The sequence below is a fragment of the Hippocampus comes genome, unplaced genomic scaffold (genome assembly GCF_001891065.2).
Source record: "Hippocampus comes isolate QL1 unplaced genomic scaffold, H_comes_QL1_v1.1 scaffold282, whole genome shotgun sequence".
Taxonomy (NCBI): Eukaryota; Metazoa; Chordata; class Actinopteri; order Syngnathiformes; family Syngnathidae; genus Hippocampus; species Hippocampus comes.
The window spans coordinates 140,900-147,249 of record NW_017806073.1 but is presented as its reverse complement, the minus strand read 5'-3'; the positions used below and the strand labels follow the sequence as shown (position 1 = coordinate 147,249).

General features: G+C 40.3%; 1 protein-coding gene across 1 annotated transcript in view; it reads right to left on the bottom strand.

Moving 5' to 3' along the window:
• LOC109530548 (ephrin type-B receptor 1-like) overlaps window positions 1–6,350 on the bottom strand; it is a 133,719-nt gene that overhangs the window by 31,163 nt on the left and 96,206 nt on the right. The gene's annotated exons all lie outside the window — the stretch shown is intronic.

The following is a 6,350-nucleotide window of genomic DNA, read 5'->3' as shown; positions in this document are numbered from 1 at the left end:
CACACACACACACACACACACACACACACACACACATATGTATTTATTTAATTTTTGAGAGAAAGATATTGTAGGTGGCACAGTGGTCAACACTGGTGAACACGTTGGGCTCATAGGGAAGCAGGGTTTGATAATGGCTCTGGCCTTCTTGTGTGGAGTTTGCATGTTTTCCCTATGCCTGCATGGATTTTCTCTGGGTATTCTGGTTTCTTCGCAGATTCCAAAAACATGCATGGCAGGCTGGGAGAACACTCTAAATTGTCTCTGCAAGTTATTGTGAGCGTGAATGGTTGTTCGTCAATGCGTGTCTTGCGAGTGGCTGGCAGCCGGTTCAGGGTGTCCCCCGCCTACTGCCCGAAGACAGCTGGGATAGGCTACAGCACCCCCCGTGACTTTGCGAGGTGATAAATGGATCAGCAAATGGATGGATGGGTCGTCCATTTTTCATAAAATACAATTTTGCATAGTAAACACAATAAAATTAAATAACAATATATCAATAAATAAATACAATGAAACACAAATATCCAGTGGCAGGAAAAAGACTGAGCCAAATTGGGTGGTACCACTGCACAACGGTACATTCACATTACGGAATGCCCTTCCATACTTATTTGTCATGTCCTTGTTTATGATGATACTAGTGCAGCCTGTACTACCTAAGACAAATTCCTTGTGTGTTCTACATATTTGGCCAGTAAAGATGATTCTGATTCAGATTCTGATTCAGATTCTGAAATGTCCGATACAGGCTCAAAATTGCAACAGCCGCCCATTGTGAATCACTTGGTGAGGACCAAAAGCTTGTTCCTGCGCTGAGCGGCGACAAAGTTAGATGCTAATGCTAACGTAAACGCTAGCGTAGTGACCCACTTTCAGCGATCAGCAAGCTATTATCTTGTTATAAATGCACGAGCACTTCAACTGTGTCATGATAAGTAGCAGCCCAGCTCAGAGACGTTGGTACCAGCCGTAAAAGGTAATGCCTGGGCATTGAAAATAGGTCAGAACTTGCTCATTTCACAACCAATTTTCCTGAAGCTGACTTTCATGTCAACGCCAAAGTGTGTCCTATCAATGCAGGGAATTCATCCTGGATTTTTTGTTTGTTTGTTGTTGTAACAGTGACAAACAGGGAAAGCGGAAACACTGCTATAGCAGCTTTCATGTTGCCGTAGGCACGGGCATGTCATATCTACCTAATTCACACATCTACAATGCATCCAGAATTCATTTTGTGGCGCAATGCATTTCATTAATTTGTCTTACCAGTACTGTAGTTGAATATGTAATATTTCCCCTGAAACAAACCCTGACTTAAGATTGTGTTTAAAAGAATGGCATTCAGGCCAAATTGTTTTGGTCATCCGAGTATTGCTTTAAATATCAAGAAATTGAACAATTTGACTGGAAGGCTTACAGAAAGACTTTCTCTTTGAACTTTATAAATCAATAAAAATGATTAGAGGATGTGGTAAAAGTACATTAAAATTAATTTGGAGACATACCTGAGTTGTGTTCAATTAACATCGTACATTTGATGAATTTGGGGAGGCTGTTCATTTCGTCGGGCCTTAATTATTTTTATACTTTCTCACACAAATCATCTTGTGGGGCCTGGCTTAAGCCTGTTTGGGGTCATGATCCAGGAATTTTGACACCCCTGCTCTATACCATATTATATTTTTAAATTATTTGTGTATATTTTTCCAGTTATTTTTGTTATGTTTAAATTGATTTAGGGTTTCACCAGAATCAGTTTTGGTGCCATTGTCTGTATTATCGATACAGTAGGGGTGCAGTCTTTGAAAATGTAGTAATCGAGTATCTTAATGAAAATCGTAGTATTCCATTCAAATACATTTTTGCTTGGTTAAACAATATTATGAATGTCATCCACCCATCCATCCATTCTCAACACCGCTCATCCTGAACAGGGTCGCAGGGAGTTTCTGGAGCCTATCCCAGCTGACTTTGGGCGGAAGGCAGACTACACCCTGAACTGGTCGCTAATCAGTCTCACGGCACATCGAGAGACAAACAACCATTCACATTCACATCCACACCATCACTAAGTGGGAACCGATCCCACGCTACCCGCACAGAAGTCAGCCGAGTGTATCATTACGCCATTCGCGACTTAAATATCAGACAGAATATAAGAGATTTCACTTAATAATGACCAACTAATTTCATTTTTTAGACAACAGTTATTTGTTCTTAAAATTGTGCATTGCAGGAAGGTTTGTAGGAAAGTGTGCACGTACAGTACATGAACACTGAAACTGGCTGTCGTGTCCTATGTGGTTTGTGTAACCTCGCTCCTTTCATATTGTTGGTCTAATTTGACCGGTTTGCAGTCATCACAATCAAAGTTTTATTTAACGCTCTTCTTTGTTGTGAACAATGTCTCAAAATTGCGGTTAACGCATTTAAGTACAATTGGGCAGTTACAATAATAGTTACATTAACAAATGTATCGAAGCAATGACCAAACTCGTCAAGAAAGTGTGTGCCACTGCGTGTGTGCGTGCACACGCGCGTGTGTGAGCCATACGAAGCAATTTTTACCAGTAATATCGTTGCAACCATTTTTTTGATTTGTGACCATTTACATTTGGCAAATTGTTCTAAAAAAAGAAGAGTAGGATATACGTTTTGCTTGCTTTTTTTTTCAACTACCACTATTAATGTAACCAGCGTCACTACTTTTGTGTCTGTCATGTATCCAGAAGTAAAGCGAGACTTTTTTTTTCCAAGATCTGTACTCAACTGTGCTTTCTTCTCGCGTTCCAAATATTAATTTCATTGTTGCTTTTTTTTTTTTTTTGTGCATTTGCCAGAAAATTAGGCTGACAAAGTGGAACAAGTTACCATAGCAATGTTTGCTCCAAAACAAGTTCCCCACATTGTTTGGGCCCGACAAGTTCATGGAACGACAGAAGGGTTTATTAAGTTATTTGTGGGGTGTCTTAAGGTAGCTCAAAGTGTAAATGCTTTAAATACTATGCTTATTTTCCCATGCCGATGATTGAACTCTTATCAAGCCTTTTTTAATGTAAATTAAAAAATCTTTTTTCTTGCACTCTTTTTCTTTTTCTTTGGGTAATTTGAGGAAGGTATGTTTTATTTCTGTTTAACGGCAGCACCACAGTCAGTATTGGTGAGTACACACATGTAAGTACTTGGTCTGATAAATGTGTTACCAGTGCATCCCAGTGCTGAAACAGTAATTCATGCCTTTGTCAAAACCTGGCTGGATTACTGTAATGCACTTTACTTTGGAGTCCTCCATTAAGCATCTCCAGCTGGTCCAGAATTCTGCTGCTCGCCTCTTGACTGGTACTCGAAAGAGGGAGAGTTATTTTCAAGATCCTATTATTTGTTTGCAAATTCTTAAATGGCCTCGGCCCACTTGACCTCTCTGAACTCCACCGCCCCTACGCACCTGCTAGGCACCTCAGATCTGCAGACCAGACACTATTAGAGATACCAAGAACTAAGCGGAGGCTCAGAGGGGATCGAGCCTTTTCTGTTGCTGGTCCCTTTCTTAGGAATGACCTCCTGCTGAACCTTCAGCAAGCCCCCTCACTGCCCATCTTTAAAACTCATCTTAAAACTCACTTCCATTGTTTGGCTTTTGACTCAGCATGATACTTGATTAGTTTGACTTTTTTTATGTTTTCTACCATGTTTGTTATTAATTTATTGTTTTATTGTTTGTTGTATGAATTATTTTTGCTCCATCTATAGCACTTTGTATACAGCGGTGGCTGTTTTAAAGTGCTCTATAAATACAGTTGAATTGATCTGAGATTATATCATGTCAAATTATGCATTAAAATAATTTGCTCGTCAAGTTGTGTCCAAGTGGAACACAATATATTATGTGCATTCACAGGCAGAAGCTGCAATGTTAAGCCAAGTTCAATGTGGAGATCCAGATTACGGGGTTTGCAGCAATTTAAATCTAAGTCTTAGTAATGGCAAAGGAACTTAACAATCAAGAAATTAAAGCATGTTTTTACAATTCTTGGTGTACATTCAACCAGATTTTTCTTTTTACTTTATCTGTAACTGAGCTGGTCCCATCCATTTTTTAAAAATCCAATTTGAGCACAAAAGCTTACCCACCTCTTAAACTCCATAAATATCCCTGTGCCTTCCTTTTGCCTTTTCAGTTTATATTTCATATATGTTTAATAAGTGTCCACATAGACATGTTTATCTGAAAAACCTGAGTTTCCATTAGCCTACCGCTTGTTGATAACATGTCAGAACTATAGGCCCTAGCTCATAAATCCAAGGCTAGTTGGTTCAACCCCAAATAAAGCACACATTAGCTTTCTATATCTAGTAAGGGTTATATTGGTCCTGAATAAAAAAAAAAAAGGGGGGGTGGGGGGCGTGATCTAGATATTATCATGATGGCATGAACGATGGGGGGAGGGAATCATGCTGTAAGGTTGAAGGAGGCCTGGAAGATGATGGCTCACAGTGGGCTGGAAAAAGAGAAAAGGAACTAAATTAAGGTTAGGGATGTAAAGTGAGGTACTGCATCAAACGAATTAGTTGAAAAGGCTTTGAAAAGTCACTGCATTTTGACTTCAGTAACTATCACTGCCCAAAAACAACTTGTGCGTGTGTGTGTGTGTGTGTGTGTGTGTGTGTGTGTGTGTGTGCGTGTGTGCGTGTGTGATTGGGGACTTAGGGGAGGTTATGCCGGCCCCCATCTGAGAAGGTCTGGTACCCAGAGATAAGCAAGAGGAATGAATCCTACCACCGTGCGCCATATTAAATTTGTGGAATTCAAACCTCATTATCTACAAGAGTGAAGGCAATGGATGGGGAAGTAAGAAGGAGGGGATGACGAAGTGGAAACGAAGACGAGATGACAGTATAAAAAAAGTGGGAAAAGAGTTGGCATATACTTGCTGTCTGTAATTCATTGTAATCAATATAAATAGAACACACCAAAATGTCAACTTTTCATTGAATGTTATATTGGTCCTTAATTAAACGTTCAATCACTGGCCTGATTTTTGACAGCTTGCTTTATCAGAACACAGCTCGCACAATTTTTGAGTGAAGTATCTCTTTGTTTTCTTCTACGCTCTTCTAAGTGATCTATTTGCTTTCCAAGATACAGTTCATCTTTTCCTTAGCTTGCTATTATATTCTCACTCGACACTTTAACAGGTATTCTGATGCAGTCTAATATTGAGTCATGAATTCGTATCTTTCAATTTGACATGACAAATAACAATGGCGACCAGGCAGCCTTCTCGCCCTAGGCTAAATTTGCCGACGCCCACCTAGACTGAAAAAAAAAATAGAATGTGAAGCTACTCCATTTTATTGAATCAAGTGGTTGCACAAAATAAAGTCATTTGACTGCAGGTACATTTTTAAGTAGAAGTACAGTTTACTTAAGAAAGTTTATCTGGGCCTAGATGATTTTTTTTCGTGCAACAACTTGACGAAATAAAATTGAGTGAATTCATCAAAACCTTTTTCTCAGTGTTGCCTCAGTTCAGGGGTTTCTTTGAACATCCCGCATTGTATCCCCTGTATTGTATTGTAATCTGAATGCCACTCCGATGTCATTGCTATTCTCGGCATACAGTTTAATATAATCCTTGTAGATGAGGTGGTTGATAGTTGCTCCACTTCTGAACCGGCACCCAAAGCCACTCTTGGTTATGATTTAACTACAGAACAGCAGTGGGGAAAAGCTTTTCCTTGGAGTATGCCATATATGACATGCATCTGTGTAACTGGCTTTGAGTTGGCCTCAAGAGTTGTATTTCATAGCCTCACTGAGTTCTTGATGAATGTTCTTTGAATCCTGTTCATGTTAAACAGTTCCAAGCACTCCAGTATCCGTCCGTGTGTATGACACTGAGTCCTGGCATTTTTGCCGTCAATCCAGGCAGTGCACAGGTTGGTGCTTCTGGTTTTACAGTTTTGGGTGATTGCCCCGTCAACCAGTAGTTGGTGTTGGGCACCCGTGTTGTTATTATCAAAGTCTTTCTGTTTCTGCCCATGTATTGATCCATATGCCTACTCATTTTGGCTGCTATGATCCCTGATAGGAGCTTCCATGAGGTGCTGAGGCAGGTTACAGGTGGATAGTTTGATGGAGTGCCTTCTGGGGAGTCCTTCCTGATGAGGATTGTCTAACTTTGGGTTAGCCAATGTGGGTGGGGCCCTGATGGTAGTAGCTGGCTCATTTGTGCTGCCAGGCTTTCATGGAGAGCAGTGAGCTTCTTTCGCCAGTATACGTGAATCATGTGGGACCCTGGTGGTGTTATCTCGGCATCTCCAACACTCTAGCTAAGATATCCGCC